Consider the following 20076-nt stretch of genomic DNA (forward strand, 5'->3'; position numbering starts at 1 on the left):
GAATTTTGAGATGTATATAGTGGCTTAGCTTTGTGTCATTTCTATGTCATCAGTCAGCTATTCGAGTGAGGGGTTCACTAATGAAGCAAAATTTTTGTCACAAGACCTTAAATACGAGTTGGTGGTTGTATCGTAAGAAACTCTCTGATTACAAAGAGCTACCAGAAAAACTGTTTAAAATCTAAGTGCATTTATTTCAAGAACTCACTAGATAATAACTGCAATTACTCTACTATCTTCAGACTACACTTAACACAAGTAGTTCTATTGTATACCTATAAATCTGGTTACTCAGTGATTGGCTTGGTTTGCTGAGTACTAGTATCTTTGTCAGATTTATTACCGTTGGCATAAAATGCTCAATCGCTCAAATTTCACACCATTTCATATTGGTAATAATGGAACTCTATGCATAACAGCTCAATGGTAGATGAATGTTTTTATAAAATATCACAATTTCACATTACATTTTTTCCCAAGCTTATGAGCATGCTTGGCTTGGTAAGTGGCATTAACATCTGCTAAGAAGGACATTAACAATAAATTATGTTTAAAAATAGTGCTTTGAATAGAATGTGTCCTCAAAATAGTAACTTTTACGGTTGCTAAATTCTCACCCATTTTTCTGAGTCAGCTTTAAAGTGGCTTTATGCTAGAAAACTAGTGACATTGTTTTCATTGCTTTTTGTTCCACCTAACTAGCACACATTGATTCTATTGACTGTAATGCTTATGCTCACTTATCCCATTCGCTACCCCACTACATGCCACTCAGTAACCTAAATGCAGAATATTGTTAAAATTTGGTTGTCCAACACTTTATAGAGGTGAAGCTTTTACCTGAATTTAAAAATAATTTTATAAGTTTGCAGTTAATATCTGAGAGATGGTGCAAGATTGATATCATTTCCTGATTCTGTTGCATCTCTGTGAGACTTGTAAATGGCCCCTTTTGAAAAAGCCACTAAGGTTTTAGTATCAGCTGCTGTCGAGGTTTGCAACTTGAAATTATATTGAGCTGACTTAATGCGTGTAAGTAGTTCATAAGCAATTTGTAGTCAGCATATTGAGGCAGCATTTAGGCATGATAAATGAAGTATTTCAAAGTTGTCACAGTTAGCAGGTCTGAGGCCTTCAAGCTTGATTTCAAAGCATTATTTATTACAGTTTTTTGCATAAACTAGCTTTTAGTGCTGTAACAATTTCAGTTTTATTTTAACTGAAATCACTTTATGTCTATTGTGTCCACAGTAGTGAATATGAAAATAGTTCTCAATGGTTACAAATATTTCTTTCAACTCAATTACAGTCCAAGACATAATACATAAATAGATAATTTTTAGTTGTGGTCATCGATGACAACAACACTGCTAGTGAAATTTCAATATGTGATCCAATTAAGCTATAATATTGATAACATAGAAACTCCTTAACTAGTGAGCCATACTTACTACCCAGGCATTTGTATAGGCTCAGATAATTAAATGTCACTCTGTTTGACTATTTTATCCCGTTCGCTGTTAGACTGAACTGACTCTAGAGTGTATTGTTGCCAACCCTTCTCATTATCCTTTTCATCATCACCTTGCTTTCTCTTTTCTCTGACTACGTTCTCTCATTAAAAGTGTAAAACACGTGGCTGAATAGAGCTTATGGCGCTCCTGAGCTCTATAAAAGTAAATTTTGAAGGATGTTATAAAGTTTTTGTTTGCACCGTTTTTTCTAAATAATTTTTATCATTTTAGCAGTTTATTTTCAGAACATGGATAAAACATTTATGTAATGTTGAGTCCAAACACATCAATGTTTAGCAAATAACACTGTAAAAATTTAATGTTGGACTTACAGCCTACTGCAATGGAGTTTGTTGCGGTAGCTATATTTAGTTTTATGATAAGAGCTCTTGAGAAGGTAATCTTGTAAATGTTTTATTTTTACTAAACATTTTACCAACAAATTAATGTTCTACTTTTACGCTCCATTATTTTTGATCACAGAAAGTAGGATTTGTAGTGCAATTTTAGTTTATCTAATTTAGCACTTTCAAGTCTAAGCCTGAAATAACTCAAAAGTGTGTTTTCTATCCGATTCTATGAGCCAGTAAACTCAGATTTGTAGTTTGGCTTTTTTACGTACTTGTGGTTTACGAAACCTTACTAAATTATTAAATTGTGGTAGCTCTTTTGCCGTAGGATTTTAGATAAGTGTTAGGTGGCTGCATGTACCTTGAAAGTATTGAGATTGATTTCTTATGACAAATGTAGTCAGTTATAAGTGATGCTTTTAGACCTCAATGCAAAAGATTTTGTTCAAGTTTTCTATAGCTTCTTCCATTAGTATTTTGAGATAGTTAGGTAATTTAGCAATTATGCTTAATGCAAATGAACAAATACATATTTTTAGTAATTTTTTTCGATTTTAAATTTGTACTTAATTTAATTGTTTGTGTTTAATTAGGTAGTGTTAAGAAGTAGCAAAACTAAAAAAGGACAAAAACATTTTAAAACTTGTAGTTTAAGTGCATTATTGTTTGAAAATCTGTTAGTTTCTACTGTATTATGTTGTAATTATGAATGAGTTGGGCTTAGCAGTTGATGAAATTAAATAAAATGCAAAGTGGCCAAAGGAATCAAGTTCTAAACTTCAAAGATTTTCATTGTGTTTGTGAAATTGATAAAGATGTGGGCTTGGAACTTTGAAAAGGGTTAAGCAGCAATAGACTTTTTGCAAATATACATAGATGTACTTTGAAATAAACATAGGCTTATATATTACTTGATGTAGTTTATCCTCCCTCACATTTACAAAGTATACTTATGTGTCATACCAAGCTTGGGTGTATCAATGAGGGTCAAACTAACTCCTAAACTCGTCTGCATTTTACTTTGAATACTGTTTAGGTAGCAGCATAAGATAAAAGATAATAGGCTGTTGTCCACATTGTTTTTATAGTCTGTTGTTTACATTGAGTTACTGGTTAACCTTTGAGCTCATCACACCTGCCTTGCGTCAAAAGCCCCAAACTGGCATTAGTAGGCATGAAACAAGTCAAGCTAGTCACTGGCAGCCATTTTGTTCCTTTGCATAGTTGAAGGCTACATACCTGACAAGTAGTTTTGCTGGGTAAAATTGGGTTTCATATTTCGACACTCATTTACCAGGTAGGCAAGAAACATACAGTAGTTGTTGCTGTGAGATATTCGCAACTTGTCATCTCAGTTATATTCCTATTACTGCTCTAGTTTTTAATTAAACATGTAGCTAATTATGAGCCTCTACTAAAATGTATTGTCTATAGCCAACATAGTAATATGAATACAAACTACTTAATTTAAATTTTCATATGTGAATTTGTTTAAATTCAAGTCAAAACTGTTGTGCGTTTTGTCTGTTTCTTGAAATAGTTCACCTGTTAGGTAATAAAAAAAGCTAACAATGCCTATTTTGTTTGCATTATCAACTAAACATCTTTGTAGTTATTCACTGCATTTACAACATTTTTATTGTTCTGCTGTCTTCAATATATCAAATACAAACTTGATATTTAAGGGCAAATTTTGTTGATTTCATAAGGCGAAAAAAATTTAGTATGGCGAAGTGAAAAATACATTGTGTTTGACATGAACAAAATTGTATAACAGAGTAGTTAAAAGCCGTTAGTGCACAGTAGCTGTATCAACAAATTGACTTCAGCTGTTGTTACTGTTTCTAGACAACATTTACTATTCAAAAAATTTATCGAACTGCTTCATGTACTAGTATGAACTCAAATACATTTGACCCTAACTGCTTACATGCTCATCAGAATTACACAAATAGCTCTGATAGCTTTATCATGCTATCAACCGGTTGGGGAGTTAAACTTTTTAGTAAAGGTAATGATTGGATCTATCATAACCAGGTAAAAGTTTCTTATATAGAAATAGCTCAACAACTGTAGCCAACGGGGTTTTGTCATGTGTTTGAGAGAAGATTACACCCCAGATGACATGTCTGCTAAGAATGCTTGATAAGCCATTGGGCCATGAAGTGCCTCACATTGCATTACAACTTAAACATCACTTGGCAATAGCTGAGGCTGAGTCACTGCATATATAAAAATCAGTAGAGAATATAACAAAAATCAATCATTTATGCTGACACTTGAGCTCACAGTTTGCTCTGATGTTAGTAATATAAAACATCACACCAACCTTATGCATAACTTTAAATGTCTAAGTTGTTTGCTTTGCCATAAAAGTACATTTGAGCCAAAGTTGGCCATAGTTGAGCAGCAGAATGAGAGTAGTCTGTGAAAACGCTTGGCTAGTTTTATTTGCATGCACCTTGATAGTGTCTAGATTGACTTTCATTCAAGAATTTTGTCTGTTAATCATCCTTTCAAGTAATTTCAGATGTCTTTTGGCAAATAGCATATAGAAATATTATTTTTCTACGTATTCAGCACAGCAAATGCCAAATTGGGATTTTGAGAACATTTTTGGTTGATGTAATATCGCAAAAATATATTGTATGGCGACATGGAAAATACATTTTCTTCAGCATGGTAATGTGAAAAACAAACTGTATAATAGGAGAATCATGACCTGTGGGTGCCCTGTACTGAAAGAATGATTTAAGCTGTTGTTATTGTTTCTAGTAAACTTGGACACGTGAAATTTATTCCACTGCTTCATGTTCTAGTATGAACTCAAATAAATTTGACGGTAACTGCCTGCATGCTCCTCAAAATTACTTAAACAACTCTGATAGCTTTAGCTTGTTATCTAGTTGAGAGTGGTAAACATTTCAGTACTTTTAACAATTTAGTCTATTACAACCAGACAAGAAATTCTACCTTTTCAAGTTTTTTTTCAAAACTAGCTCAAGAACAATGGCTAGCTTGATTTTGTGATGCGCTTGAGAGAGGATCACACATCCGACAACGCTTATATACTATTCAAAATTGTATATACAAATATATACAATTCAAAATAAACTTAAGCTTATAAAGCAAGTGCGGTTTACCTTCTTCCACACTTACACAGTGTACTTATATATCTTACCAAGCTTGGTGTGTTAATGGGTGTCAATCTCACTCCTAAAGTCACCTGCATTTTACTTTACAGTCTTTAGATAGTGGTATTAGATAAGCGCCTAGTCTGTTGTTTCCATTGAGTTTATGGTTAATCTTTCAGCGCCTCGACCTGCCTTGTATCAAAAGCCCTAGGCTGTCATTTGTATGTAGGTATCAAGCAAGTCGACTGAGTCACTGGCAGCTGTGTTTTTCCTTTGAGCAGGCAAAGGTTAGGTACCTGACAAGTAAAAGCAGGCTTCATAATTCAACACTCATCTACCATGTGGACAAGAAATATACGCTATTTTTTGCTGTGAGTTATTTACAATTTGCCATCTCAGTTCTGCCCATTGTTGGTAAAACGTGTTATCTCTCATACTTTCGCATTTAATGCCGGCCACTGCAAGATTTTCATTATATGGCTTTGAAATTTTGTATGTGTATTTTTAAACCTGTAAACTAACTGGTGTAAAAATTTCTGATAATCCCATTTTCTTAATCTCTTGTAATCTTTTGTTAATATGTTTTACCATCACGCTGAAGGTTAGCAATAGCACTGTAATTTGCCAGTAAAACGTGTTATCAGCTGCTAATAGGTTTTGTCTGCAACTTGGCTCAACAATGCTGATGGTCCATTGTGTGTAATGCATAACTTTATTACTTAACATTGCACATAAAGTCTATGGAATTAGGGGCTGCACTCAAATTTATATATAAAACTTACACTAGTACACTTTCCAAGTTACATTCGTAAGTAAATATGGCAAAGCGATTCGACATAGATGTGCAGACTTCTCAGGGGACCTCAACATAGACGCGAACCAACAAAAAACAAAACACACTAGACAAAATTCTTTCACATGAGCGCACAAAACATCCAATGCGTGAACCTTGTAGCTTCTCTAAAAACTGCATCACACTTAAAAAATCAAAGACAGCACATTAAAATTTGTTTGCAATACTGGAGTGTTAGCTTTGTGGAGAGGAAAAGTTTTATTCACCGTCTGGTTCAACGTCGAGATGCCAACATGAAACGTTTTTCTTCACATCAACGAGGAGTGAGTATTCAAACTTTATTATTAGATCATTTAATACTTTAAGAAACAATGAAATGCTTACCTTGAGACAGTTTGTATCTGTTCTGTTCGAATCTAAAGTTATATTTTATGTTTGCTGCAAAAGTTAGTGTTATGTTCCCATTATTTGAAATAGGCTAAAAGTAATTAATGATTTGGTCTTGGCAGAGTTTTGGTTTAATTTATGTCTCGTTTACTTTTAAGCTATAACAAGAGTAAAACTTGTTATGGCTATTTTAGGTTCACTACATTTATCGTTTGATGGACAATGAAAAATGTGCAAGAGTTGGCTGCAAAAGGTTCTTTTTGGCAACTTTTAGATATGCTATAACTTCAAGCATTGTAGCAGTTGCAAAGTGATCGAGAGGTGTTATGGCTAGCCCAGAGATTCGTGGAAACAAGAAGGATGACACAAATCATTTTAATTTAAGAATTGATGAACATGTGATGTTTTTTTAAATTTTAACCCAGTGATATCTCATTAACGTATAGAGCACACCCCTAAAAGAGCTTACCTAACCCATGAACTGTCAGCTAAAGATATTTACAATGACCTTAAGGCAAAAAATCCGGAAACAAGAGCTGTATGAGAGATGATGAATAATTTGTAACCGGCATCAGACAAAATTAGCAAATATACTTTCAGTTGCATTCCTGTCAAATTTTGTGTTTCTCACTTTAGAACATTCAATGTTCTTTCAGCTTATTGCTTTGTTCTGTCTCTGTAATAAACTATCTAAATAGACTCGCCACTACGCAATTATTGGGATTCACTAAAAATTGGTAATCTAACATAGAGTAGTAGAGTTATGCACAATGGACGATCAGCATTGTTGAGCCGAGTTGCAGACAAAACCTATTAGCAGCTGATAACACGTTTTACTGGCAAATTACAGTGCTATTGCTAACCTTCAGCGTGATGGTAAAACATATTAACAAAAGATTACAAGAGATTAAGAAAATGGAATTATCAGAAATTTTTACACCAGTTAGTTTACAGGTTTAGAAATACACATACAAAATTTCAAAGCCATATAATGAAAATCTTGCAGTGGCCGGCATTAAATGCAAAATTATGAGAGATAACACGTTTTACCAACAATGGGCAGAGTTTTATTCCCATGACTGCTCTAGTTTTTAATTAAACGTGTAGCTAATTTATAGCCTCTACTAAATGTAAGGTATGTTTCCAACAAAGTAATATAAATATGAATAAATTTATTCAAATTTGAATTTTTTTTAAAGTTTCAGGTGTAATTTTTTATGCATTTTATGGGTTTCTTGAAATAACTCAACTCATTTATTTCCAGTCATGCTCCATATTCAACTTAAAGGTTGACTTGCAACAAAATTCACATTACAGTTATTTGGTATCAAAAGATTCACCATGTCTTACTCTGTTGTGTGGTAGGTGCCAAATATGTGGAAATGTGATTAAAAGCTCTTAAAAGCTCAAAAACAAAAAGCCGCCGTAGATTGGAATCTCTTGATCTCGATGACGTATCCGCGGATTTTGGTTATTGTCTTGTTACGTGATGTTCTCGCGTGAATTGAAAGGCCAATACAAAGCTCAATATCAAACTTATCGTAGCAATAGTTTATGACAAACACTTCAGGTTTTACCTAAGACCCCGTATCAAATATAGATGCTCGCTACTTTACAGTTTCAGCTTGGCCATTCCGTCCGACATTCAACATACGCGTACATGTCCGAATTGCGATCATAAAAAATGTCAAATTCTGAAGAGTTAAGATCCTGGCGTTTCGAGTCTGACGCTCTATCTAAAGAAGATTCTCAACAGAATCAAACCTCCCGGCAAGTAAGCACCACCACTAGCCAGCTCTTATGTGCCAAGCTAGCTAGTAGTAATAGTTTTAGCTTGAGAGTGATAGAACAAATATTATTATATACATGTATATGATTTTAATGATGATAATTATTGCTTCATATTGCGAAAAAATAATTACAGATTTTTCTCAAATGACAACGTTAACAATTTTAATATTTAAATCTAGTGCTGCACTGGTATACTGTTGGATAACATCGACCTGATGTATTAGCTACGGTTGCATAGACATATCTGTTCATTTCTTTAGGAGCTAATACCATCGGCTACAGAGTGGTGTGTCTGCAAGCGCTGTCAAGACATGCCATCTCTTCCTGAATGTTTGTGCTGCCATGATGCTGAGTTTGCGCATCGTCTCCATGACCGCGGGGAGCATGAATGCCTGTGTATGCATCCTGGTGTGGACGAACTTGTGGCGCCTGCACCCCTTGAGTTGGGGCAGAATAATTCCCTGCGATATCATAGTGAGTTGGATTTTCATTTAATGCCAACAACACCAAAGCTATGATAATGTGTCAAGCATTATCTACAATTCTTGTGTTACACATTTAATGCATCGATTGAACACACATATTCTGAACTCGTGGAACACAAGGAGAACTGTTATATTTGGCTTGTACACTTACTACAGTATAGGGTGTATTAGTTTTATTATTTTATTATAAAAAGATCAAGATTATTTTGATGATCAGCAATTATTGTTTTCAATAATTGTTTTGGTAGATAATCTATTCCCATTTGGAGAGCCATCGCCAAATGCTCGGAAAAGGTTGTGTGCATACCGCAATCTTGTGTTTTGGCTTATGCCGCAAAATCGTCGTGGTGAGCGACGGCCTCTACCTGCCTGCTTGGTGTCTAAGATTCGGGCTCTTTTCCCACCAACGGATGATGAAGAAGAGTTTGCAGACTACGTCTTCAAGGGCTTCTGCTATGGCGATGAAGAGACTCAATGACTGATGGAGAATTCTAGATCAACTCTATATCATAGGTGGTACTCATTTTTATTGCATTGTCATTTTATTTTTTTACTTTTACTCAGGCTAAGCCACATGGTGACTACACACCATGTGGCTAACAAAGTAATTTTTGTTAGTAAACTGCTGTTACATCACTTCCATATTTAAAATCACATGCTTAACGTGCATAAATTTGCCATCACTGATTTTATAAAATAAAAACAAATACATAGAAGAACGCATATTGGTTTCACCGCTTACCATCAGTTACTAAGCCCCAGCACTTCGTCAAAGTTTGCGTTCATGGCTGGGGTTCCCTACCTGGGCGCCCACTCTGAGAACCTCGTCGCCGGGGAATGAGTACCATCTACTATCATTCTGGCTTCGATGCCTCAGAGCGGTCTTTAGAGTTGAGCTGGAATTCTCAATTCCTCCGGAGAATGCCGCGTGATGACACCTGGCACTTCGCAATAGTTTCCTCGCGTATTTCCTGGGGACCCGTTGAGTAGAGCGACGAAGGCTGCAAACGCTGATTGTCAGGTTTCATACCGGCAGAAAGGTGGTTCTCTAACCAAGTCATCAGTTCTCCAATGAATTCTGTAAGACAATTCTTCTGTAAGCAATTTGAAATAAGTTGATGGTTCATATGTAATTAATTTCTTAATATATTTTTACCATATGTTGGGTTGACTTTTTTTTTCCGCCGTCTGTGTCGGCTTGTTGTCTTTGCTTGTGCCATTACATATTGCTGGTTGCCCAAATGATCAAACTTGAATGAGCGGGTGGCGTTCTCGTTGTGGTACATCACAGCTAGCCGAAGTCTGTGAAAAACAATTCCAACTGTACATAGGAAAACGTTACCATTGAACAATTTTGTTTATTAAATCTGCACTAACCTTGAATTTATTCCATGATAAGAGAACCAAACCATCTTTGAAGCAAAGTGGTTGAGCTGTTTGTGGAATGATTCAAGCTCTGCAGTATTTTGCACACCTGCTTTCCTGAGGTCACTAATCAGCCGTTTGGATGATAATTCTTGACTGAGCCAAGCGTCAAGTTTGGTTCCTGTAATATTTGTAAATGTCAACAGACCAAAATCTGTGCTAAAATTACTTGATCGAATATTAGGTTACATACCAGGTCTAATTCAAAGCTTCTTCAGTGGAAGGTGGTCACACATACGGTGGTCATCTCTCATGTGGGGGAGTAACTGTCGCCATTGTGCCTCACGTTCATCTGGCACATCTGTATAGTTTATTGAGTACCATAAATGATTTATGATGGCCTTTATCCAGTTGCCAGTTGGCTCTTTATTACCTGGTTTAGCCAGAAGTCAAAAGGCGGCAGTCTTCGCCTGATTGTAGAGCTTCTTTTTAGTCCTACAACAGTAAAGACATTATATCAGTTTGCAGTGCATAATTGCTGCGTTTTTGTTATGATTAACTAGTTTTTATGCTCCATTATTAATCATTACTACCTTTCACGATGTGCCATGCATCATAATAGTGACAAACATCGGCCCACTCCTCTCATATGTATTTTCCGACACTCAAGTGCCGGTCTGTCGTAATTGACCTCACGCTCAGGCCGTGGGAAATTAGATCAGACTGGCACCGCTTGAAGCCTTCCAGCTCCATGGCGTTAGAGCTGGTGGTCTCCGTTGACTGCAAAGTAAAGCAAGTTACGACCAACAATAATCACTTTCACATTGTTTGAATAAATTTTTTAGCTAGATCAGCAACTTCATGTTTATGTATGGATAACTACTAAAAAATTTGGGTTTCTGTCAGGCTTTGAAGTAAAAACTGTCAATGTTTCACCTTGACAAGATGACTGCTGACTATTAAACCGCAGCTCTGATCCATAAGAGTGTAGGCCCCGTATAGTGCGCAATGCCCTGGACTGTCACATCTACCGTAACCTGCCAAATCGAGCTCCCAATCAATTGCTGCCATCAATCCCTCGTTATGCAGGGTGTGCTGCTCAGCAATACACTGTAAAATATTGTAAAACTTCATTAAACAAGATTTATTGGTATCATTATCATTAGTCTAAGAATGTAGAATCAATGCACAATTAATGTGCCAAGCTTTCACTCACATTTTTCAAGTTTATGGGTAAATATTTATTAACACTCACACCATGTAAGTATTCTTTTTGTTGGTAGAGGCAAATGCTGTGGCTTGGTATCGCGATGTTCAGGAGCGACAGAAAACGGAGGTTCTGCGTAAGGCATCCGCCAGAAAAGAGTGATGCAGCTGCCAGCAGGGGGTTGATGACGTGTGCTCTGTTCACCCTGGCAGATGTCTCCCAAGTGTAGGATTGGTGACAGGAGGCACATGTAACCTTGAACTCTACCCATCCGCGTTCTCGCACCATCGTGAATGAGCAGGGGAGGGCGCAGACGTGACAGTGAAATAGTCGCTGGAGTGCTGTCACACTTACTATTAATTTCTCCTCTTTGAAGAAGGATTCCGGTCTGAAATCACAACACAATATTTGACTTGCAATAAGATTTGTACAACATCATTTCCTGTTATTATATCATATTTGCTCAATCCAAAAAGAATAAATATATAGCCATCCAATCATGACACAGATTTTACAAAACCTTATCAGAATCCATGAATTGTAAACATAAAAATGTGAGTAATAACTCTATGGATATTCTTTATATTTTGTCAAGTTTGGTTAAGTTCAGCTCTATCTTATATGTAATTGGAGAGCGTTTGACGCTGGCCAACATAGCGCTCAAACTCTTCCCAGTCTTCAGTGGTTGGCACAAACTCTTCATCATCTAATACCAATGAATCTTCAACTTCCTGTTCACATAATATTGAAAAGGTTGTGCATGTAGTACATCAAGTGTTTCTTTTTCAAAGCTGTAGATTAGTGTTGTTTTACACACCAATACTCCACATTTGCCAAAGGAGGCTTACTTTTGGACCAAAACACTTTATTTAAAAACCACCTTGTCAGAGTTGAATGTTCATAATTTCTTCTTTATTTACAATTTTTAACAGCTCTGCTAGATTTAAAGGCTTTAAGGCTTAGAGTATCCTATCGGCAACTAGTATCCAAGGGACATAGCATATGGCGACATCACCGTTTTTGGTAATCGAAGAATTGAAAATTTTACATTTTCGAGGAATTCCTCAACCATCACTTCGTCCTCCCTTTCAGCCCTCCATGACTCGGTAGATGGCAGACTCATACAGCACGGTATTGTACATTCTTCGCTATGATTAAAAGATTAACGCAACAATTAAGTAACACATAGAATTATATTGGTGAATGAACTACGAACTACTATAGGATTAAATATATTAAAATTAGAAGTTAATGAATAGAAAACTTTAAAAGTCAAGCAGACGTTTACCAATCTATCAGAGATCTCTATAATTCCTTGCACCAATTTCCTAATCAAAAATCAGCCTATAGTATAATAGTTTGTATCACCTTTTAAGCTGAGGGTAAGGAAAGTCTGCTTGCACCCCCTTACTTTGAAAGTGGGGCCGAACATTTCGATCCTTGTTAGTACCTGAGTAAAAAAAATTGGAAACTCCATTGCCGATACAATAAGGGACACATTGTGCCAATCAAATTATCAGTCAAATAATCCAATAGAACAAACAATCAAACAACCAATAGCTCACCGACAACCATCAAACAACCGGAAGAATATAAACTGATGAAACCATTGGTGTGTTATAGCGATAATGAGCTTCATGTATGACGCATCTATAAATTGTCATGTCTAAACCAAAACAAACCAACACCAGAACAAAAACCAACAGCACCAATGGGATGAACAACTAACTGGGTCTATCACCCATTAAACACACCTTGCGACACTTTGTGGTTAGCCACAATCAGCACCGGCAGAGGCAACTTTCTCCCTGGTGGAGGAAATGACTGGCATGGTTGGACAGCAGTAGGCGCAGCAGGTCTGCAACTACACAAATAACATACCGGTAAGTGAAGGAGCTCTGCAAATGTATTGTGTAATATATTGTAAATGACGAAATTAAATGGTTCAAAAAGATTAAACATGTATGACGAAAAGATTGGATTCACTACAAACTGACAACTGAGGAATATCTTAGCAAAAGCTGGTCTCAGGGATATGAATATTTAAATAAGTCAATAGTGAACTTGCATTGTTAATAACATATAAACATAAGTATCATCATACTCCCTGTACTCGGTCAGTGTCTGGCGCAGCACAGTGCGGTGGTCCCTCTTAGTCATTGCAGCATCTTCCAACTTTCTCTTCCGAGGTGTCAGGACAACACGGGAGCTCTCCTCACTCCGGAAACGAATGGATGGAACTGCCTTAGTTCGATCGAGCTTCAAACTAAATAAATGTAGGTGACAACCACTGTAAGATGTGTGAATGATAATAATATTAATATGCTATTAACGATGATACCAGAAAATGACAATAAGTATTTTATATAACATATCTATAAGTGAGTGGGGTTAAGAAATTTGGAGAAACTAATCGTGAAACTTATAACATTATTTTATCAATTATAGATAAATATATTACGTTTTACAGATAGATATGCAGTATGAATTAGTTTTGTTATTATAATAAGAATAATACACGTAATTAAAAAGATAAAATACTAATAATACCATATTACAATTAAATGACATTAATATTGTAAAATTAAATATAGATTAATACAGTAGTATTAGGAGAATACTAGAAAATAACCCGAGTTACTACTACTAATACAAGTAGTTCATAAAATAAATTACTCACGTGTTTTGGTGACATGTGGAGTACGCAAACAGGTTAGAAAACATGTCATCTTTGAAATGGCGAAAACAAAGGTAAGAGTGAGTAGGCGAATAGATAAAGTTTTTAACATCCAACTTCACCCAGTTGCTCCACGCCCGGTGAAGGTCTGGTCTTTTCTCTGCTCTTGGCCAAGAAAAAAGGTGCTTATCAGCTTGGCAGTTGGCAGCTGCACAAACACGATGTGGCGTGTTAGACATTATGACGAATATAAGTTTTATACGAGAAAGCGTGTCTGCTATATGCGACAGATCAAACTTGAACTGAAACTAACATTATCTGATCATGTGACAAGTCCCGCCATATGGCGCGAACAATTTCTACAGCATTTTTTGATCATCATAGCGGACCAAAAGCCTCATCATTTTTGTCAGAAGATGATATGTAATCGTTCAAGCTAAGTTTAAAAAATTAAACATATTTTTATGCTATGTTTTGAGATATCAGTGCTCAAAGTTGCAGCATTACGATGTCAATGAAATAGACGCGTAAGAACAATAGACATGGTTTTTATTGCAAGCGTGAAGTATATTTGTGAAAATATTTCGACGAATACAAATGCATGAAAGTGTAAACATAAACCATCTCCCACACACACGTCACATTTTAGCCGTTTTTGAAAGATAATCCAAACTAAGACGGTCTCGTGTCGCTGCGATTTTCTGTTCGTTTTTGAGCTTTTAAGAGTTTTTAATCCCATTCCCACCTATTTGGCACCTACAAGACAACAGAGTAAGACATGGCAAATTTTTTGATACCAAATAACTGTAATGTGAATTTTGTTGTAAGTCATCCTTTAAGTTTGACTAACATGGTCACCACCTTAATGTGAACAGATTATAAGTTACATTGTAGCAGTGTTTTTTCTCTCAGTAATTGAGCTACCTTAGGTGAAACAGAATATTATAAAACCATTGTTTATAATGATGATTTAAAAGTTTCTTGCTTTTAAAGTATTTAATTTGCTCAACATTAGTTTTGCCTTTGTATATCTATGAATTCTGGTATAATTTGTTGCATTTGCAATATTGAGTCTTGTTAACACTCTACTTAGTTGCGCTTTTTTATTACTTACTGACATTTGGAAATAAAAATAAATGTAGTTTCAAGCTAGAAAATGATAAAAAACTCAATCGTACAAGTTTGAACTAATTTTACCCTTCGACTTCCACACTACCAGTCTTACAAACTTAATTTAGAGGCTGTTAGGTACGAGCATGTTTAGCCAATATGTTCTTTGTTCAGCTATTATTATAGCAATAAACGGAAAAATTTAAGTGAGTTAAATATAGATTATATGATAAAGAGTGAAAAACATCTTAACTGCAGTGCTTTAGTGGGCAAGTAGACACTCAACCAATCAAAAGCGGATATTAGAAGAGACTATGTTCTTCATTTTTATACGCTTGCTATCAATTGCTCAACTAATTTTAATTAGTTAACTTAGTGACTCAGGTCTTAGTTTTTCTACATTCATTAAACACATTGCTAATGACCAATAATAATTACTAACAAACTATAAAATAAATTATGAACTGATTTGGGCTTCTGGTTTTCTTTATATTAAACTCCAAACTCTAAAAAAGTGCTTAGCTACATTCATGGAAATATATAAATTCGACATAAAATCATGGATAGAACAATAAAAATTGTTATTGATGAACACCCTGGATTTGATAAGAAGTGGCAACAGCTTATATGTCTTACATTGTAAAAATACTGTGAGGTAAGAAGACTAGATAACAATGCTTAATTTGTTTGCATTATCAACTAAACATTGTTGCAGTTATTTACCGCATTTACAACATGTTTATTGTTTCGATGTATCCACTATTGCGAATGCCAAATTTGAATTTCGAGCATAAATTTTGTTTATCTCATACGGCGAAAAAAATTTAGTATGGCAAAATAAAAAATACATTGTGTTCGACGTTCTAACCGAATGAATTTGTATAACAGAGTAGTTGTAATCCGTTAGGGCTCAGTACAAACAAATTGACTTCAGCTGTTGTTATTGTTTCTAGTCAACTTTTACTATTCAGCAAAATTATTTAACCGCTTCGTGCACTAGCATGAACTCAAATACATACGACTTTAACTGCTTAAATGCTTGACAGAATTACACAACTAGCTCTTATAGCTTTAGCTTTTTATCTAGCTTGGAGTGTTAAACTCTTCAGTTCAGTTTACAACTTTGACTATTATAACCAGATTTTACCCTTCCCAGTAGTCCAAAAATAGCTCAATAACTGTTGCCAAATTAACTTTGTGATGTGATTTAGAAAAGATTACACGCCTGATGACATATATGCCATGTATGCTTGATAAGACCCCATGCAAATAATTGCTTCACATTGCAGTAAAACTTGGACACCAGTAAAATAGAAGACAATTATTTCTACCATTCCCAATTGTTGACAAATAGTTCGATAACGATTGCCAACTTGATTTTGCAATGCGCTTGAGAGAAGATAACACCCATGTGGACATATCTGCCATGAATGCTTGACAATGCACTATGAAGTAAAACTCGGACATAGCTTTGCTATAACTGAAACTGAACCACTGCAAGAATAAAAGTCAGTAAGAAATGTAATTATAGCCAGTATTTGATGATTACATACAAATGTAAAGTTTGCTCTAGTTTACCAATATAAAGCATCCCACATACTTTACCACAATTTTAAATACCTAAGTTGTTAGCTTTGCATTAAAGGTACTTTTGAGCCAAACTTAGCCGAAGTTGAGCAACTGATTAAAAAATGTGTGTAAGCAAGCTTAACTAGTTTTATTTACATGCACCTTGACAATGTTTAAATTGGTTTTATTTAGAAATGTTGTCTGTTTTTGATCTCCCCAGTGGTTCTCAGATCTTTTGGTTTCCAAGAATGCTCTAGTTTTATCTAATGAAAGTTTAATTTATTTTTAGGGTTTCTGTAATGCTCCTTAACATAAATTTCTTTCTTCAATATTTTGGTAATTTAGTTAATATTTAACTTGAGCAGATCAGCCAAAAATTGTTTTCTAAAACTTAAAGGGGGTTTTTATTGCAAAGAAGATCTTGATAGAGAAATCAATCGTCTAAATTGAATTATTCCAAAATATATTTACATTATTAAGTTTAAAATTTTCCAGATTTTTAAAACTATTTTTGCTTGCGGAATAACTGCTGTAATTAAAACTGTAAAATATTTAGCTAAAGTCTAATAGACCGAACAAAACATACTTAATAAAATCCAAAATCTTTTAATAATATATTTAGTAAATTTTGATTGTTAACATGTATTCAACAAATCACTAGATTTACCGCAGTGTTATGTATCATTCAACAGTGTCTGACTATTAGCTGACTTTTTGGAATGATTGACAGATTTTTATCGACTTTAAACAGTTTATCAATACTGTGATTGATTCAAACAAACCAACCAGTGATTTGTTTGAAAGCATCTAAACAGCATCTGTCGACAGCAACAAGCAAATTTTTGCATGTGGTAATCACTGAATTAAGTAATCCTGGGGTATGCTCATAAAGTAGTAACTTAAACGCTGTAAGCTGGTATATTTTTAATTTAGAGAAAATAACAATATGCATACATTAGCGTAAAATTTATCACACGATAAATTATGTATTCTCATTTTAATTTTTGTATTTTAGCAGTCTGTTAGTTTGTTAACTATTTATACACAAATAACAAGTAAAGCCAAAGTAATTATTCCTTTCACCAGCTGCGCGCAGTGCTAAATACTAAAATGAATCATAAAATTATTGTTGCGAAATAACTAAAGAAATAATTTTTAATAATGTTGTTTCTATTAAACGAAATATGCATAAGCAAGTCTTAAACACTTAGACAGTTTACTGTAAAAGGCAAAATGCACAGTGTTTTTTTATGTAAAGCATATTTAGAGGTTCACATCGTAGGCACAATGATACTAGATTTTACAGTGCCATACCTCTTTCACGGCCAAAACTCCATTACCAGACATTAGTATAATTCTAGAATCATATTTTGGTGTATGTAAATATAGTACATATATACATATAGATGAACATGTATATATCAACATTTATATATAAATGTAAGTATATGTATATACAAGCATATATATGTATACATGTATATATATATATATATATACATGTACATATATGTATATACATATACATATATATACATGTATATCCTATATATATAGACACAAGGACAACACTATAATATATTTATGTGTACATTTATGCATATATGTTTTTATCTAAATGTTTTTCTTTCCATCTTATTCTTTAACCTGTGTTTAGGTATAGCAATTAAAATCTATATAATATGCCTCTATATTATAAATGTATTAATAAATATATATTCAAATCTATTGACATGTTGCATATACTTCACGGTATATATATTTTAATATATACTGTAATATAGATATTACATGCATATATATGTGTATTATATACATAAATCTATATATCTTTTTTCGAGTTTATGTGCATATCTAGTATATATATATATATATATATATATATATATATATATATATATATATATATATATATATATATATATATATATATATATATATATATATATATATATATATATAGAACTATATTTCCCAACTAGGAGGCTTCTATCAATATATAATCTATGTTAGGAGGCTCTGAAAAATTAGGAGGCGTCCAGGGAGCCTCCTAATTCTAGCAGTGCTTATAGTGCTCAACAACCCTATAGAAGTATTTTAAACATGATTCCCATAATTGCCTTATATATCTATATTCATATATATGGAAAAGAGGAGACAACTCCAACAAAAATGTGTAATTTTCTATCAATAAATTATAAACTCTAGGAGGCTCTGATATATGGAACTAGGAGGCATATATCAATTTTAAAATATTCTTACTTTTAATTGTTTTGGTATCGTTTCAGTTAATAGCACAATCTATTTAAAAACACATTGCAATAAGCTTATGACTAAGCATCAACCAATACAAGGAATTAGCAGCTATGTCGGATACAGTCAGTTTTGCTAATATTCATGATAGCTTTATTAGATTTGAGAAACAAAGTTGTATATCAACAAACTACAATACATTAAAATTTATTTGCTGACCCTCTTTACGGTTTTCAAGACTGCCATTTAAGCACTCCCTTTTTTTGCAAGGCTTCTCATTGATCTGCTCTTTTTTGTGAAAATTCAAAATAATTGCACATTATGGTTTCAACTGATGTTTAAGCATGGCTGTAGTAAAAGTTTAAATAAGTCTATAATCAGTACAATTCATATTTTCGCTGCCGTTGCATCCAGCCACAAAATAAATCTTTTTTTGAAACTTTGCATCCAAACGCAATACCTGAGAGATGGTTTTTTAGTCGAAGAATTGATTTTTCAAATTTATTGAAGTAAAGTGGCAAAAGTATAACCACAGTATATAACAGCTAGAGAGATGCGGCTGTTATAATGTTGCTGTGGCGGTTAGGACTATTAGCTCTTCACCCATGTAGTCTACTAGAGCTTGGTAGCAGCAGAATAACTACATGTAAGGGAGCACGTCACATTTGGTAAGTTGATCATGTTATTTTAATCAATTTACAGTTTATTTACTTGAAACATACAGTTGTTGAAAAACAGTATAAATGTTATTTAATATTGAAATAGGACTAGCGTGAAAAAAGTATGTTTCAATTATTATAGCTTTTAAGGAATGTAGCATAAAACATGTTTGATATATATTTTTACACCCGTTTATGTCATCCAACTGCTGATATTGTTCTGCATAGAAAAGTCCAGAAAGGTCAGTATTATAATACCATAAAGGAGAATATCAAAACTTTTTGTAAAGTCCTAATTTTGGACTTTATTATTGTTACACAAATGTTCAGTTTTGTAACATCAACACAGACACGCCAGCTGACAATTAATAGTTATTTTAGTGAATCAGTTAGGTCTCCAACTTTAATCTATTTTCAGTTATTATTATGATAATTTTTGATGCTTTTTTATAATGATAAGTAAAGTTATTAATGTGGTTCTACCAACAGTCAAAACTGTTATTAGAATAACATGATAATTATGTTATTGTATTATTGTTATCATGAATAGTGAGAGTTTGCGTATTTCAGTTATGATTTTGTAAGTAATAGTAGTACATGCAATGATAGGCATAAGCAAGTAAGTGGGGTATATGCAGCCTTTGAATTTTAAAACTTTTAGTATTTAGTTTGAATCTTGTGTTGTAATTGTGTAGTAATTAGGAGCTTAGCTGTTTTATAGAGCTTCAGTAGTAAGAGGCAGATATTCAAGTTTGCCAAAAAAACCTAACCAGTGAACTAAA

Source organism: Watersipora subatra, unplaced genomic scaffold (genome assembly GCF_963576615.1).
Source record: "Watersipora subatra unplaced genomic scaffold, tzWatSuba1.1 SCAFFOLD_105, whole genome shotgun sequence".
In the NCBI taxonomy this organism is placed as follows: Eukaryota; Metazoa; Bryozoa; class Gymnolaemata; order Cheilostomatida; family Watersiporidae; genus Watersipora; species Watersipora subatra.